General features: G+C 39.5%; 1 protein-coding gene across 5 annotated transcripts in view; it reads right to left on the reverse strand.

The window, feature by feature from the left end:
* PXK (PX domain containing serine/threonine kinase) overlaps window positions 1–2715 on the reverse strand; it is a 50145-nt gene extending 47430 nt beyond the window's left edge. For all 5 annotated transcript variants that reach the window (XM_008576561.1, XM_008576563.1, XM_008576562.1 and 2 more), the window contains exon 1: window positions 2669–2715. The gene's annotated coding sequence lies outside the window, so the exon portion shown is untranslated. The remainder of the gene's footprint in view (window positions 1–2668) is intronic.
* Window positions 2716–16371: the final 13656 nt, after the last annotated feature.

The following is a 16371-nucleotide window of genomic DNA, read 5'->3' on the forward strand; positions in this document are numbered from 1 at the left end:
CCTGGTGCTTAACTTGTTTAACTTGTTAAGCCCAGGGAACAGACTTAACAGTGCCCCAGGCTTGGCTGGGCCATGAGAAACTGCTCAATGCCAGCAAAACTCACAAGATGCCAACAGGTAAGTGAGAATATTTGTTTTCTGGGCGAACAACCCTTCAAACATCTTTCTTATTAACCAGGTACCTAGAAAGATGAATTAATGACTTAAAAGGAAAAATAAAAGCTTTACTGAGCATGGAATCAAAGTAAAAGGAAGCAGACAGTTTTGAGACCATTTCATCTCTGCCTTGGATAAAACTTCCCCTGAACTGAGATCCCACCAACCTAGAGACTGGACTGTACCTGCAAGCAGAGCTGCCACACCTCACCCTGATTCCCCAGGTTTGCCCCTCTAGGCAGACAGTCCACCTTCCACTGCCTACACATTCTTTCTTAGGTGTGTTAACAGCATTGATTACGCCATAGCCAAATATACTAGCTCGTCAGGCTCTGGGCAAGGAAATTATTTTGCTTTTGAATAGTTTGACTTCAACGTTTATTAGTGATTCTCAAATGTTAGTACAGTGAAGAAGAATTACCTGGAGATCACCTAGGACCCTGCTGGGGCTCAGAAAATGATACTCCAAAATAAGACACTTTGGCAGGTTGAGTACTTTAAGCTAAAGGAGACTGGAAGGCCTCAGAAGCAGCCTCAGAAGCAAGTCTCTCTCTGACCTTCTCCTGCCCTCCTGTCTCCCAGCTCTCTTTCTCTCTGAAGTGAGGTGTAAAAACCAGAATCCTTCTTCCCTAAGGGGGGTCATAAAAACCAGAACCCCTCTCCCCCAAAACAAGCCATAACAACTACAATGGTCACTCTCTCCCTTTTTGCTTGAAAACCTTCATTCTAGAGGGGTCCTTCCCTATACCAGGGAGGAAGGAATACCACATGAAGATTCCAAGAACAATCTGAACAGATAGGTCTTCCTGGATTTCTCACCCTCGGTGTATTACCATTACATCATACCCTTTTGTCCAATCACATTTCTACACAGCTGTCCATTTTTCACTGAATCTGAGGATAAAAATGGACAATTTTCCCTGGGTCTTTAGGTCTTTATTTTTAAAGACTCTCTTGTTACATACAACTTTGATTAAATAATTTTGTTATGCTTTTTTTTCTTGTTAACCTGTCTTTTTTGTAGGAGTGCCAGCCATAACCCTTATGATGGGTGAGGAAAAGGGTCACACATTTCCACCCCTACAACCTCGCCCACAGAGAATCTAATTCAGCAGGTTTAAAATGGGGACCAAGAATCTACATTTTTGTTAAGTATCCCCGGGTTTCTAATGTAGTAGGTCTAGAAAACTGCATCAAGGGTTGATTTTTCTGGTGGGGAATTGCTGTTAGCCCTGCTTGCCAAATACACATAAAAAAAAGTTAAATATCTCTGATGAGAGCAAAGAAGCAAAAGATCATACAGTGATTAACCATAGAGAATATAGGAATTTCAACTCTGTTCTACCAGTGATCTAAGTGTGACCTCAGAAAAGTTGTCTACTTCTCAGATGTAAAATGTAAAATAAATACTACCACATAGGACTGTTTTTAAAGGATTAAACGAATTAATGTGCTTGACCAGTGCTGAACACTTAATAAATGCTCACCAGATGTCAAATATAATAACTATTCAAATAAGAATCAGTTTGAAATCTCAGGCAAAGAAAAGACTGAGTGTGGGCCACTGAGAGACTGCTTAAGGTGGGAGGCAAGGTTTGAGCTGGGCTGTGAAGGACAAGGTAAGATTATTGGAAGAGGGGAATGGTTGGGTTGGGGTGGGGTGTGGTAATTATAATTACTAAAATAAGGGGGAAAAGGGCCTTTATACAGAATTAAGTCACCCTCTGCAAGTCAACTAGGATGGGAAGGACCTCTAGATCTGTCCAGAAAGTCTTTTCTTTCTGAGGCCACCACTGAGAAAAACAGAGCCTGGGGCCCCAAGAAGACCTTCCTTAGAGACCATGAGGGAGCTAGCAATAGAAGTTGCCTGTGAGTAGACTTGAGAGTCCATGAAATGCAGTGTCCTGAACTACAACAACCAGGACCTTTCTATATGGTGGACTGAACTCTAACCTCTCCTACAGGAACCATGGCTACAGGGGAGGAAATTTGAATTTCAAGGAACAAAACAAGTAATTTGCATATCCTACATGCTCTGGGTTGAACTGGAGAACAAATTCCTAGATATTCCATGGTAACATCATACACAATTTAACCAAACAACTGGGAATAGAAAAGCCTTTCATAATACTTGTCTTAAAGCTAAAGGTTTATAGCTAAAAGAAATATGATTTATATTTATGCATGTTCTGATTTTTCCAAATTTTTAAGTACCCTAAGTCAGGGTTTCAGTCAGTTTAAACATTTTTCTTTTTTTTTTTTTTTTTGTCTTTTGTCTTTTGTCTTTTTCTGTGTCCGGCAACGGATCGCAACCCTCAGTGTTGCCCCCGTACCGGACCGGGGACCGGCAACGGGATTGCAACCCTCAGCGTTGCTCCCGCGCCTCGCTCAGCCAGTGAGCGGGAACCGGTCTGTATGTGGGATCCGAACCCTCAGGCGGGAGCGCCGCCGCACTTCCCGAGCCACCGGGCCGGCCCCTAAACATTTTTCTAATGGACAAAAAAATGCTTACCTGCCAGCTGTTTTCTGCAGAAATTCCTCTTTGCACCCGAATAATATATTCCTAAAAAAAAAAGAGGGAAAAAAGAGCCTCAGTAATAAAACCCCCAAATCAGAGAATCAAAAATAAGTAAAAATATAAGATAAAGTAGACTTCAGAGCAAAGAGAATTACCAGAGACAGAGAGGAACATTACATAAAGACAAAAGTAATCTATCAGGAGGCACAGCAATCCTAAATGTGTATGCACTAAACAACAGAGCTGTAAAATACGTGAGGCAAAAACTGATAGACCTGAAAGAAACAGAAAAATCCACAATTATCCTTGGAGACTTCGACACCTCTCTCTTGGCAATTGACTGAACAACTAAACAGAAAAACAGTTAGGATATAGAACTCAACAACACCATCCACCAACAGGATTTAATTAGCATTTGTAGAGCACTCCATCCAATAACAGCAGAATACACATTCATTTCAAGTGACCATGCAACACAGACCATATCCTAAGCAATAAATCCTCAACAAATTTAAAAGAACTGAAATCATACAAAAGTAGAAATCAGTAATAGAAAGGTAACAGGAAGATCTCCAGTTAGTTGGAAACTAAACAACACACTTTTAAATAACCCATAGATCAAAGAGGAACTCTCAGGAGAAATTTAATAATAATAATAAAACACATTAAACTGAAAGAAAATAGAGTATATCAAAATCTGTGAGACACAGCTAACATAGTTCTAAGAGAGAAATTTAAGCACTAAATGCTTATATTACAAAAGAGGGAATGTATTAAATCAATACTCTAAGCTCCACCTGAAGAAAAAAGAGCATAATAAACTCTAAGCAAGCAGAAGGAAGGAAATCAAGAGAAGAGCAGAAATCAGTAAAACTGAAAACAAAAAATATAGAGAATAATCAATGAAATAATAAGCTGATTCTTTAAAAAGATCAATAAAATTGACAAATCTCTAACAAAACTGACAAAGAAAAAAGAGATAAGACACAAATATTAGTAATTTCAGGAATGAAATGGATATCACTATAGACTGTGCAGATACCAAAAGGACAAGGGAATCCTATGAACAAATCTATATACATAAATTTGACAACTTAGATAAAATGGACCACTTCCTCAAAAAACACTAAGTACCACAACTCACCCAATATGAAATAGCTAATTTGGTAATCTCTATAACTATTAAGAAAATTGAATTCATAACTTAAAAACTCCCCCCAAAAACAAATATTCAGGCCCAATCACTGGAGAGTTCTACTAAGTGCTTAAAGAATTAATACCAATTCTACACAAACTCTTCCAGAAAACAGAAGAGGAAGGAACACTTCCCAATTCATTCAATAAAGCTAGAATAACCTCAATACCAAAACCAAAGACAGTACAAGAAAAAAGAACTATAGACCAATATTATTCATGAACATAGGCTCAAAAATCTTCACCAAATATTGGCAAATAGAATTCAGCAATATATAAAAAGAATTATATACCATGACCAAGTGAGGTTTATTCCAGGGATAGAAGGCTGGTTCACTATTTGAAAACCAATCAATGTAATCCACCATATGAAGAAGCTAAAGAAGAAAACATCGCATGATTTAATAAATGATACAGAAAAAGCATTTCACAAAATTCAGCACTTTTGTGATAAAAACTTTCAGCGAATTGGGAATAGAGGGGAACCTCCTCAAGTTGATTAAAAGCTTCTACAAGCATTTTACAGCTAACATACTTAATGATGAAGTACTTAATATTTTGCTCCAAGATCAGAAACAAAGCAAAGAGGTGTGCTCTCGGTACTTTTATTCAACATAGTGCTGGAAGGTCTAGCTAGTGTAATAGGCTAGGAAAAGAAATAAAAGGCACATAGATCAAAAGGGAGAAATAAAACTGTTCTTATTTGCAGATGACATGATAGTCTACATAGAAAATCCAAAGGAATCTACAAAAAAACACAGTTTATAGAACTGACAAGTAAGTTCAACAAGGTCACAAGATACAAGTATTGAAATATCCTTTCCTTTTTTTTTTTTTTTTTTTTTTTTTTTTTTTTTGTCTTTTTTACTGACCGGTAACGGGATCGCAACCCTCGGTGTCGTGCCCATACCAGGGTCCGGCAACGGGATCGCAACCCTCGGTGTTGCGCCCGCACCGTGCTCAGCCAGTGAGTGGGAACCGGTCTCCACATGGGATCCGAACCCTCGGTGGGAGCGCCGCCGCGCTCCAAAGCAGCGCACTCTCCAGTGCGCCACTGGGCCGGCCCACAAGTATTGAAATATCAATTGTATATCTACATACTAGCAATGAACACATAGACACTGAAATTAAAAATACAATACCATTTACAATTACTCAAAAAAAAAGACAGAAATACTTAGGTATTAATCTAAAACATGCACATAGCTTATATGTTGAAAATGATAAAACATTGATGAAAGAAATGAAAGCTCTAAATAAACAGAAAGACATAAAGATGTCAATTATCCCCAAATTGATACACAGGCTTAATATAAATCCTTTCAAAATCCCAGCAAGATTTTTTTCTAGATATAGACAAGATTATTCTAAATTGTATATGGGAAGACAAGAAACTAGAATAGCTAAAACAATTTTGGGAAAAAAAATAAAATAGAATCAGCCTATCTGATTTCAAGACTTATCATATAACCATAGTAATCAAGATCATGTGGTACTAACACACAGTCATATAAATAGACGTACAAATCACTGAACCAAAGAACCCAGAAATAAACCCATGTAAATATGCCCATCTGACTTGAAAAAAATGCAAAAGCAATTCAATAAAGGACAGCCTTTTCGACAAATGTTGCCAGAGCAATTGGATACCTACAGCAATAAAATGAACCTCAACCTAAGATCCAAAATTAACTCAAAATGAATGATAAACTTAAATATAAAATGTAAAACTATAAAACTTTTAGGAGATCCCAAAGATCCTTGGGATCCAGAGTTAGGCAGTGAGTTCTTAGACTTGACAGCAAAAGTACAATGCATGCGTGTAAGAGAAAATTGGACTTCATAAAAATTAAAAACTTTTGTTCTATGAAAGAACAAACTCAACAGTAAAACACATATATATATAATTAGAAAATTGGCAAAAGTCGGGAGCAGACATTTCACTGAAGAGGATATACAGATGGTACATAAGTACATGAAAAGATGTTCAATATTACTAGCCATGAGGAAAATGTAAATTAAGGCCACAATGAGAGATCACTAGACACCTATCAGAATGGTGGAAATAAAAATGGTGATAACACCAGATGCTGGCTAGGATACAGAGAAACTGGATCACTTATACATTGCTGATGAGAATGTAAAATGGTATAGCCATTCATGAGAATGTAAAATTAAATATGCAACTAATATCCAAGCCAGCAATTGTACTCCTGGACATTTATTCCAAAGAAATGAAAAGCTTATGTTCACATAAAAACTTGTACATGAATGTTCACAGCAGCTTTATTAGTAACAGCCAAAAAGTGAAAATGAAACAAATATCCTTCAATAGGTGAATGGTTAAATTCTGCTATATATACACCACAGAATATTACTCTGCAAAAAAAAAGAATGAACTATTGATACACACAACATGGATGACTCTTCAGATAATTACGCTGAGTGAAGAAAGCCAATCTCAGTCCTGCCTCGTGGCGCACTCGGGAGAGTGCGGCGCTGATAGCGCCGAGGCCGCGGGTTCGGATCCTATATAGGGATGGCCGGTGCGCTCACTGGCTGAGCATGGTGCAGATCACACTGTGCCGAGGGTTGCGATCCCCTTACCGGTCAGAAAATAGATAAATAAATAAATAAATAAAAGCCAATTTCAAATGGTTATGTACTGTACAATTCTATTTATAGAATATTCTTGAGATGACAAAATTATAAGATGGAGAACAGATTAGAGGTTGCTGGAGTTAAAGCTGAAGTAGTGAGCTGGGTGTGGAAGGGAAGAGGGTGTGGCTATACAAGGGCAAAGTGAGAGATGCTTGTATGGATGGAAATGTCTCTTTTCTGTATCAATGTCAATATCCTGGTTATGACATTGTACTCTAGTTTTGCAAGTGTTACTGTTAGAGGAAATTGAGTAAAGGGTATATGGGATCTCTCCTTGTTATTTCTTACGACTGCATGAGAATCTACAATCTCAAATAAAAAGTTTAGTTTAAAAAGATAAACAAAATGCAGGCATTCAAAACTAGGTGTGGTAGCAGTCAGAAGACTGAGATCCATGATTTTTGGTGTTCAAAGTTTGCATTTTACATGCACAGTCAGCTATAAAAGGCCGTGATTAAGAAATGAAAAGATGGAATAGATATGCACTGATGGCATTTCCCAAAGAAACTAAATCCAGTGATCTCCAAACCTGCCTGATCATAAAAATCATCCAGCTGGGCAGTGGTGGGGTGGGGTAGGTGGTGTATTAAAAATACACATTCCCAGGCCTTGCACCAGACCTGCTGAATCAGAATCTCTATAACAAAAGCCTGGGAATTAGAAGTTTTAATAGCCTCCCAGGTAATTCTTAGTAATAAGTCAGCAAGAAACACAGTACTAGTCCGACCTCCTGCTTATACGCACAGGGAGCTATGATGAAGGTATAGATTAAGTCATATAAAGAATGGTTAATAGTTTTTCCTCAAATGCTCAGAATTGTTTTACTAACTTTGGATGGTATGGTTTTAGCATTACTCATAGTCACTACTCAACAAATGCTTATCAAGTCAGTACCCAACAAATCCTTTCTACTGAATTAACTCCACTGATATAAATAGGTTATTTAGAAAATAAAGACAAATCAGCATCATTAACCTGGTAACTAGATTTTAAAACTGACCTTATTACACCATCATTTATTTTTATTCTGTGCATTTAACAAAGGCTGAAAAAGTCCACATAAACAGGAACTTCTGCCTCCTCTAGAATATGTTACATTCAACAATATCCACTCAATTATTATGAGTAAATCAACTATGTACCTGGCATCATGATTAGCTGATTTCATATGAAGTTATAAAATAAATATTTCAAAACTGGTATGTGTAGTGTGGCAAATCTCTTATGCAATATTTCTGAATACATAATCATTTCTGAATACATAAAGATAAAATGCCAAAAACATCTGACACTCTTACATTTGGGGACCATCAGTCCTTTAGTTTTGAAATATTCTCTTAGGATTGTTTTAAAGACAAATTTTCTGGGCTTTTACATTCTTACAGTAGAGCTGTAAATTAGCACATACAATTGAGTAATTCTAAACAACTACATACAGCTTTTGTGATGTTTAAAGTAGGAGGAAAATGTTAAATCTCAAAAATCACTTCAAGAATCCACTGCTTCATTTATCAGAGGAATAATATTAAATTTAAAAATTCTAGCTCAATGTTAGGCACCTACTAGGCGCTAAGCATTATGCTGGCCTGCTTTCCCTACCTTGAGTTAAAAGTTTGTGTTCTGCAAAAATACTGCTGCCAACTGTAAATAGGGATTAAGCACATATCGTGCTTCAAACCCTGTGCATTGCTCATGCTGGAGATAGAACTCTGAACAAGAAAGTTGCAGTCTGACTAAAAAGGTACCGTACTCCACTCCTTTCCTATGTAGATATATAATTTTCATTTTTTAAAAATAAACTTTGCTATACAATCATACACAGTAATGTTTAGGAAAAACATTTGGCAGAAGCGAAGCAGTAGCTACAAGTGAGTGCTTGGATCCTGATGTCAGGCTGTGACATCCAAAATGACATCATAGTTAATGTTTCTGCCAAGACACTCTATGTTTAGATCAGTGTTCTCAAAAGATGGTGATTCTGCTCCCAGGGGACAGGTGGCAATGTCTGGAGACATCAGGGAGAGAGGCATGCTCTCTAGTAGGTAGAGGCCAGGGATGCTACTAAACATCCTACAAAGCACAGGACAACCCCCATGACAAAGAACTATCTGGCCCCAAATGTCAAAGTGGCAAGGCTGAGAAACCCAGGATCAGGTGAGCACAACAGGTCATTCCAGTCCATGATGTTTTGGGGTGCAGGATGGTGGTGGGAATTACTTCTGCCATCTGTCCTTGGCCACAGCCCACTGGTACCCCACACACAACACCATTATAACGTGTGCACATCCATCTAGACAGTGTGCTTAGTTCTGGCAGCCTTAACACAGTACCTGTTGTGTTTCCCCTATAAAAGTACATTAAGAATGAGGCTCCAGAAGCAGAGAGTAGAATGGTGGTTACCAGAAGATGTGGGTGGGGGTGGATGGGGAAAAGGGAGATGTTGGTCAGAAGGTACAAAGCTTCAGTTAGACAGGAGCAGAAAGTGTTAGTGACTGATTGCACAGCATGGTGACTACAGTTAATAATAATGTATTGTATATTTTGTTATTTTTTTTTGTATTTTTAAAAAATTTTTATTGAATCAAAATTGATTATACATATTTTGGGGGTTTGACATTGAGATATGTTAATCAATCAATATTACTAGCACATATACTGTTACAAATTGTAATTATTCTTTATGCCCCTTGTCCAATCCCTCCCCATCCCCTTTTCCCTCCCCCCTCCCCCCTCTAATCACCCTAGATTTCTTCTCTCCCTCTGAAAGAATAACGGTTACTCTGTTGATTTGCTGCCCAAATGATCTGTCCAATGCTGAGAGGCATGATCAGGTCCCCCAATACTATCATAGAGCAGATGTCTTTTCCATCACTCTGAAATTGGCTCTGTGGAGACAGACATCCTCCTCCTCTCTTTAGCTCTGCTGGTGACTCTCCTTGCGTCAACGCACTCCAGTAGCTGGAGGACCATCTGTGTGGTGGTTGTGGCATCTAGCTGCCTTCACAGTGGCCATGGTTATCATGGTGGCTGTGGTGGGTCACCCACATGCAGGAGATGTTTTTGGCCTGCTCCTTGGTGCTGGTGGTGTGCCTGGTTGTGGAGAGTGTCTGATCCCCAGCTCCATGCCCCGGGTCCCCAAGTGGTTCCTGAGGAAGTGGCACAGTGTGCCTGGTTGTGGGAGGGGGGTCTGGTCCCCTTCTCCATGCCCCGGGACCTGAATTGTATATTTTTAAATGGCTAAAAGAGTATATTTAAAAGACTCTCACCACAAAGAACTGATATGTAAGGTGATGGATATGTTAATTAGCTTGATTTAATCATTCCACAAAGTGTGTGTGTGTATAGACATCACATTGTACCCCATAAATATATGCAATTATTATTTGTTAATTTAAAAGTAAATTTAAAAAGAGACCAACAAAAAAATTGACCAGACACATTTGATAAAGAACCAGATAAACCCATGAAAATGAAGGGAAAAAAAGAATAAGCCTCCAGTGTAGCCCCCAAATCCCATCTGCCATGTAGTCACATATACAGAGAGCAAGAAAAAAATAAGGTAATTTTGCACAGAAATAGTTTTATTTTATTTCAGTGAGGTAAGGTAGTCTCTAAGTATAAAAACACTTGAATTCTTTTAGTTGCTTGATACGACCAACAAGAAAAAAATAAGGTAATTTTGCACAGAAATAGTTTTATTTTATTTCAATGAGGTAAGGTAGTCTCTAAGTATAAAAACACTTGAATTCTTTTAGTTGCTTGATACGACCATCCAGCCTGACCAAAAGGAAATACTTTCACCTCAAATTTCCAATGCTATAAACTAAAAAAATAGCACAGTTATCTACTGCTTGCAACCAGGCTGTATGTAGCTTTTATTAAAGCAAAGAGAAGAGTGCCCTGGAGACCAGTAGAAACCTGACATTTGAAGGCAGGCTTCCACCTCCCGAGCTGGAGTCAGCAGCACAGAATCCTCCAGTGAATCATTCCCTTCTTTACCGCACTCTCTGATGTGGAATAGAGCCTACAGCATATAAGAGACAATAAACCACCAAGGTCCATCAGGCAAGGAAGGGAGAGCTAAGAGCCTTCCAGGGCAGTCATGAGTCAGAAATATCTATGCTTGCCACCAAACCCTGCCATCTGCCATCACTTTGCCAAAGGGCCCTCTCCTTCCTGTTCCTCCTCTTGACAATGCACCCCTTATCCTGGCATGCCAGGGAGGCCGCCGTGTCAAGCCATAGCATGTGGCATTGTGGCAAGTCACAGTGGTCTAGTGCTGAAGTTTTTCAAACTGGAAATGCTCTAGGACCACGTGATTTCTGACTTGAGTGAGGGAAGAGAGGAGAGAATTAACATAAAATGAGCACCATGTGCTAGGGAATCTGCTAAACCTCTGACCCAACACTTCACAGTCAATCTTCACAGCCACCCTAGGGGGTAAGATTAAATGAGCTGTCTGAGGTCACAAAGCTAGGAAGCAGCAGATTGGGAACTGGAACCCACATCTTCCTGACTCCCAAGACCCTCCAACCTGCCAGACGTGGCTGGCAACCCCCAGAGCCCTGAGGCTGGGCTCTGTCTTCAACCCTGAAAGATGGGGGTCCTCACTAATCCATGGAACTCAGCTGGTTCACCCCTAATGATGTATACCTATTGACTCTTACCTAAGCGTGCAGGAGTGTGCGCTGTCATTTCCACAACCGATGATTAATGCTTCCAGCATGGGCCATTTTCCAAGCAGGCATCCCCACTGGCATTTTGCATTTCCCGAGTTTCCAAAAAGGTATTTAGAATTGCACTGCTCAGTAGCTGGTACTCAAATGTACCCCAGTTTCATTAGATTTTAGGAATACTAAGGAAGAAAACTTATTTTGAATGTCTGGCTCCAAATTACTTTAGTGAGGCTATAAACACAGACTACTTTGAAAGAAACATGCTCAAGAAGCTAAAGCCAAAACTTAAGCAAACCTTCAAACCAGCCTAACCCACGGAATCCTCTTTTCTTTTTTGGCACAGCTATGAGATTTACCCTGACACTCAAAGGATAGAAAGACATGGGCAGCTATTCAGAAATGTTTTACAGATATCTGTCAGTGTTCTCACCTCTCTACCTCCAAAGCAGAGGGTCTCAAGCCTTCTGCATTCTAGAATCACCTAGAGTACTTAAAAAGAAAAAACATCCACGCTTGAGTCTATCTCTCAGAGATTCTGATTTAATTTGTCTGGGCTGGGGCATAAGCATTAGTAGGTCGTAAATGTTCGCCAGGTGATACTAATGTGCAGCCAGGGCCAAAAACCACTGTTCTAAAACTTCTTAAAGAAATCGAAGCAGCTCCACACTACAAAAACAAAAACCCTTGCATGAGGAAGGAAACAAATGAACCAAGCATCCACCCAACCTCACAGTTTCCTCTACACCTCACTTCCATATCTTCCTGTCTCTCCATAAAGGCTCAGCTCTTCTGTCTTCCTGGGTACAGTATGTACCTAACTTGAGTGTCTAGGGATCAGCACACTGTAGTGGTAGCTTCCCATTGGCACCACTCACACGCTCTGCCAGTGTTCGAGGTAAGCAAGGAACAACATTGCCCTCATTTTACAGCTAGGGAATGAGTCTCTGAGGGACAGTTGCCCAGCGCCCACCAGCCACACCACTTCTCTGGGTTCATTCCCAAACCTGCTTCTCTCCCAGAGTTTTCCTTTCAAAGGAAGGCCTGAAAAGAATGCTGAAAACAAGTGACCTTGATGGACATCCACCACCATGCTATTTCTCTGCTCTGGAACCTTACATGGCTCCTGCTAGACACAGGATAAACCCGAACTCCTTAGACAAGCTTCCATGTTCTTCTACCACCTGACCAAACTGTCCTAAACCTTTCTTTCTATTCAAACCCTCCTCTACTGAGTCATGCTGTTTATATCCTAAACATCCCTTACTCACTCCTCTCACTTTGCTGTTCTACTGATTCAAAACCTGGGAAGCTCAGCATTTTAATCATGCTACTGCTATTTTTGTCCCATGTCTGTCTATGTGTGGAGAGGGGGGAGTCTCCAAATGGATTAAGTTCCCCAAGGGCTGGAATTACATATTTCATTGTATTCCAAGTAGCACCCAGTACAATGTCAGGCCAACAGCAGAAGCACAGCAAACACTCATCAATAGATATTTACTGACTGATTGCTTGCACCTTTGGGAGGGAGGAAGCCTGTTCACCTACAACCAGATAAAGTCAAATGGCACGCTCAAGAAAATCTCTATAGAATCTCCCCAGCCTTAGAATTATTTCTTTATAAGAATCAATGTTCAAAATCACAGTGTCACACAGCACAACAGCTGCAGCTCACAGGCAGCCATCAGTATCACCCAAAGGACAGCAAGGTGTCTGAGAAAATTCCCCAGAATGGCAGAATCAGCTTGTAGGACTTCTGCTCAGCTCACTGGCCACCTGCCTGGCTGCTCATAGTCCTTAATATTTCACTTAGGTGCTTGCTTTGGCAGCACGTATACTAAAAAGTGGAATGATACAGAGAAGATTAGCATGGCCCCTGAACAAGGATGACATGCAAATTCGTGAAGGATTACATATTTTTTTAAAAAATCACTTAGAATTAATGATTACTCCTTGCTCTGCTAAATATTATTTATTGTTGTTTCATCTGCAGATTTTCAGTGCTAGAACCTACCTTTGTTTTATTTCAATTGCTGCCCAACCCAATAATGTGCAAAATCTGACCCAAAACAAATGAAAACATTATGGGTTTTTAAAGACATCTCAAGAATCACCACCATGTTAACCTAAATTTTGGCAGGTGAGTGAAGCCAAGTGCATCTCCTTTTCAAGCAAGTGAAATAAATTTTATTTAAAAATCTAACTGACCAAATCACAGAACTGTGTACCTTAACTTTATGCAAAACAAATTCCCTAGTGTCTCCTCTATGTTCACAGAAGAGACGAGGAACACATCACAAACATGCCTGATCCCTTCAGTGAGATGAGCGGCCACAATTATGCATGCTTCTCTCTTTTCTGGGCCTTTTGAAGTCTACACTCTCCTCTGTGTGATGGTCACCTGCCCTGCCAGGAGAGCTGGTCTCTACAGGGACTTCAAAGACAGCTGATGTTCCAGCTAGGAGAAATATTGCAAAGAAGCACTCCAAAATCCTTCTGACTTCAGACATGACTACAGAATGGATATGGTACTTTAAATAGCCAGTTCCTGAAGCATTCTATAGTATAACGATTCTTAAATGACACAAAAGCAAATTATATCATTTGCTAAAATGGGAACACAGTAATTCCATCTTACATCAAAGCAAAGTAAAAAAAAAAAAAAAAAAAAAAAAACACAAAAAATTGGGGGCCCAAAAAAGAAAAAAAAAAAAAAAAAAAAAAACACAAAAAATTGGGGGCCCAAAAAAGAAAAAAAAAAAAAAAAAAAAAAACACAAAAAATTGGGGGCCCAAAAAAGAAAAAAAAAAAAAAAAAAAAAAACACAAAAAATTGGGGGCCCAAAAAAGAAAAAAAAAAAAAAAAAAAAAAAAAAAAAAAAAAAAAAACCTCAAAAATCTGAGGCTCAATTAAGTAGTAATTAAAAAAGAAATATAACCTTCACTTGTTCAATATCCTCACAATGCCCTAAAAATGTAGAAATGGATGTTGTGAACGTAATCTCAGAGTACCACCCACCACATATTTAACTGGCAGGAAAAGACAAACATGCAAACTCTGATCTGGATGGAAATGATAATTTTTATGTGGGCTCTGGCATCTAAGGGGGCCACTCCTCATCCCTCACACCCTTAGATGGATCAACCTGAGTACCTGCTGAAAACTAAAATGCTCCCCTCTGGACTACTTCTTCTCTACCTTCTCCCCTTGTCCATTGTCTCAAAGACAGGCCACCCAAGAGTCCTTCTGGAGCCTGAAGGAGGAGCTGATCACTATGTAATGATAAGTCACTATGTAATGATAAGCCACTATGTGCAACTCCTCCTCCATACCACAGCCACAAGTCCCCAGCAGGGCGGGGGGGGAAGGACATAGGTTTTCCATTCACACAGACCTGGATTCAAAGCTCAACTACAACTTACTAACTTTGTGACTTGACTTCTCTGAGCCTCAATTTATTCATCTGCAAAATCATACCTTTCCAACAGGGCTGTTGTAAATATTAAACGAGATAGCATATTTAGAACAGCCAGCAAAATGGCCAGCTTTGTAATTTTCTTCCCTGCTAAAAAAAACAGCAAACACAAGGTGTCTACAGGTGAATATATCCTGGCTTTAATCAGCAAGCACAGGAGACAGTAGCAGCACTATTAAGAGCACCGAAGGAAAAACAAAAAATAACCATTCTCTTTGATCATGAGAAACAATTTTGCCAGTCTCTGATTTCTAGGAAGTACTATTACTCCAGTCTCTGTTGTCCCAGGTTCTAGGCCCACTTTTAGCTATTTTTCCCTATATTTTTCAGGTTATCTTTAGTGAGCATATGTTACTGTTATAATCAGGAAAAATAACTTTTTAAAAAGTTTCTTGGTTTTCTCCACATGTAATTGAAAACATGCTACATTAAAATAAAGAATCCTGAGTGATAAAATAAGGATTGAGATTATCTGAGGTTGGATAAGAGCCAGGCATATTATTAATGATAATTTCAGTCAATCACCTTTTTTTCTTTTGGTAAGGGAAATTTTCGGTCATTTTATTACTCATCAGCACTTTTACTGTGCTGAGGAGACTGGGAAAACAGAAGATGAAAGTATATGAACAGTTCTACTTATATCAAGGCTGGTAAAACCTGTGGCGGGAAAGCTTGAAACAACGGTGTGAAGCCAAGCTAGAGGAGAGGAGTCTCTATTCATTTTAATAATCGCCATCACTAAGAATAACAGAGAGTTGACTACACATAAATCCATTCTACCTAACCTGCAAACATCACTAGCTCCAATGTCATAACCAATCATGTGTGGCTGCACTATGCATGCATGCTCCCAAACATGCATGCTGCCATACATCTCCTCAAAGCAGAAGGTAATAACAGCTATGCTTATGGAGCACTTACTCTCTGCCTTATATCCCTCAGCTTATTCCATCTCCCAACAATGCTTGGAGGAGGTGTCACTACATTGACAAGAATTCTGAGGGTCAGAGAGGGCAGATACCTTAAACAAGTGCACACAGCTAGTAAGTGATGAGAATGAACTCCATCCCAGGCCTGTCTGACCTAGGGGCATAGATGTTCCTACATTCTACAGCCTTAAGCAGAATGCTTTCATATCACCTACGGTCTCATATCAATGAAAAGAGGTCAACTGGGCAGGAATAACCAGTCTATCAAGTCAGGAGAAAGCTGAGCCAGTGAGGGGCAGAGTAAGGACAAGAACCCAGGCCTGAGTAATATGAATTAACACAGAGCTAGTACTCTCAGATCACCACCTGGCCACAGTCGCCTGACTTTAACACCCCTGCACTTTGCAACCCACTTCCTACTACATGGACAAAAACTGCTGGAGCTGCATGTAATCTGGGCACCACATAGAAGTTGTGCACTAATGAGAAAACTATCTTCTCTCCACAATGTTAAACAAGCCCCACCATGAACATTAGGCAGAATCTGAAGCAGAAAGGAACATTCTTATATGAATATGCCTAAAGTAGACATCAGGTTTATGGGATACTCAGCAATTTGAATGACAGTTAATTTCATTTTGTACAAAAATGGAACAGGGTCCTCATGAAGCTATTTTGCTTCCACACTAAGCTCCTACTAAACGTGCCAAGGGACTAATAACTGTTGCACCTCAGTGGGCTTCCTTCCTGTGCTGTATTGTTAAA

The sequence above is a fragment of the Galeopterus variegatus genome, unplaced genomic scaffold (genome assembly GCF_000696425.1).
Source record: "Galeopterus variegatus unplaced genomic scaffold, G_variegatus-3.0.2 Scaffold1367, whole genome shotgun sequence".
Classification (NCBI taxonomy): domain Eukaryota; kingdom Metazoa; phylum Chordata; class Mammalia; order Dermoptera; family Cynocephalidae; genus Galeopterus; species Galeopterus variegatus.